This window comes from Neophocaena asiaeorientalis, unplaced genomic scaffold (genome assembly GCF_003031525.2).
Source record: "Neophocaena asiaeorientalis asiaeorientalis breed wild unplaced genomic scaffold, Neophocaena_asiaeorientalis_V1.1 scaffold145, whole genome shotgun sequence".
Classification (NCBI taxonomy): Eukaryota; Metazoa; Chordata; class Mammalia; order Artiodactyla; family Phocoenidae; genus Neophocaena; species Neophocaena asiaeorientalis.
In genome coordinates, this window is record NW_020172629.1 from 997,286 (window position 1) to 999,472 (window position 2,187).

Sequence of the window (2,187 nt, forward strand, 5' to 3'; positions counted from 1 at the left end):
GCACCTGCCTTGTGGACGTAAAGTCACCTTTGCTTCTGTAGCTCCTCCCCCTACATCTAATCCTGGAAGGGTCAGAGATAGGAGCTCGTGGGTTGGGGATGAACTGGCATGAAGAAACAACAGCTGACTGTCCTTTCCTCTGTGGTGTCTCCTTGCCTGGTGACACCGCAGTAAGTACCCCTCAGCTCTGCCGGCCCCTTTCCACGGGCTCCACCCTGACCGCCTCCTCCTCCCCCTACTGTGATCACACCCAACCTTCTGAACTCAGCCCGAACGCACATCGAAGATAAACCTTTCCCTGAAAGGTTTCTATCTCTGGGATTCCTCGTGGATAGTGAACCCCAGCACGTCTAGGAATGGGACACAAGGCACAGAGGTCCCCATAGCACATCGGGCAGAAGAAGGGGATGCTTCCCCATGGTAGACTAGGGCGTTAGGCTGGGCATCAGGGTCTACCAGGTGGGTAGGGCATACGGTCCAAAGTGCATGACCGGCTCCGTTTGATTCCGACTGTAGTTAGTAGCAGAATGCCCTGTGAGGGTTTCAGAGCTTGGGTCCAGATCAGGAAATCTGGGAACGAGGAGTCTTTGGTGAGGCTGTCTGCTGGGTGCTGCTATCACACCGATGGTCCCACCGGATAGTGGCTGCTACAGGCTGGGATTCAGAAGCAGAGTCTGGGGCCTGAGGTAAGAGTCCCATGCGCTGGAATGTGACACCTATTTATTCATCCATAGAGTCGAGTTTGACTTTCACAAAGTTCAGTGTGGCAGATGTGACTCTAGACTGGCATTTTCAAACACTTGCAGGCATAGGTCATCACTAGGAGAGCCGATTAAAATGTACATCTTCCCATCGTCAGGTAGGATAAACCTTACCTGTTCCTCCTTCCGGAGGACAGAATAGAACATGATGACTGGAGCTCGCATGATGCGTGATTAGCAGCTACGCGTAATCAGGCCTTGCAAAGTGTACATCTTCCCGGGGGTTGCACTCAGTAATTAGAGAGTTTGGGGTGGGCCCTGGCAATAGGCATAGAAGCAAGTTTCCGGGTGATCGGGGGAAACCACACATGGTCCCCAGACCACCAAGCATGTGACTGAACTCTGATCAATTTCCATTTTTACTAAAAGACCGACACAGGCTTTGTCTTTTCTGTGTTTCTCCCTCCAAGTGTTATGTAATTAAAGCCAAGGCTGTGAGGGAGTAATTCAACAGGGGCTGGGGACCAAGGTGACCATTAGATTTTCCTGCAGTAGCGTGACGACGGGTTATTTCAGCCCTTGAAGAGGCAGGTGGGCACGCATTCTAACAATGGGCAGAATGGTCTATGAGTCACCCTCCCGTCTTACTGAATGTTTGCCCACACGGAAGGTTTGCTCCATCACTCGGTATGAAATTGGGCTTCCTACTTGCAGCTGCCTGGTGAGTAATTTATAGGACCCAGAGGATGAGGACAGTAATGAGGTTTTGGTTTTGGTGGGTGATTCAAATGCCGTTGTTCCCTCGTCATTCCTGATTTCTGAAAAGTCCACTGCTCTCCCACAGTCACATGTAGAAGCCAGGGGATGTTTACAGTTTCTCTGCAAAGCAATTTCTTTGAGAGCTGTTTTTCTCTCTGCACACTGCATGATTAAAAATAGAAAACCATGAGCCCCAGAGGGAGTTGGGAGTAGGTCCTCTGGGTGCTTTCAGCTTAGGCGGTTTAGGAAAAAAATATGCCTTCTTTATTTTTGGTAGAGGAGGTAGTATTTCCAACAGGTGGAGCTGGGGGAAAAAAAACCTGTTGCGACTATGTTTCTTAGTGGTACAAATTCTCTTAGGACACTGTTTGAATGGCTGAGTTGAAAGTCAAATTTGCGTGCAAAGGAGATGCTCTCTAGGAGACGCTAATGTGGTTTGTGTTGTGACTTTCAAGGATAGTTTCTAGATGACCTATAATGTGTTTTCCTTTCCCTTGTAGATAACAATCCTCTTATTATCGGCAGCCTCAAGAAGAGAACAAAGCAGACCAGGCCGTTAGGGGACTGAAATTACGCATTTAATTCACCAACATTGTGTCTAAGTGGCCTCATTCGTTCAACATATATTTATAAGTAGCTCTACGCCATATACTGCTCTCAGCACTGGGGATGCATCGGTGAACAAAACAGTCCAAATTTCTGCACTTAACGCGGCTCACTTTCTGAT

The 2,187-nt window shown here is 48.7% G+C and overlaps 1 non-coding gene across 1 annotated transcript; it reads left to right on the forward strand.

Annotated features, from left to right (window-relative positions):
- The first annotated feature begins 852 nt into the window (after positions 1 to 852).
- Positions 853 to 997, forward strand: LOC112395802 (U8 small nucleolar RNA). The gene has a single exon (XR_003002452.1). It is a non-coding gene; the product is annotated as a U8 small nucleolar RNA (small nucleolar RNA).
- The last annotated feature ends 1,190 nt before the right edge of the window (positions 998 to 2,187 follow it).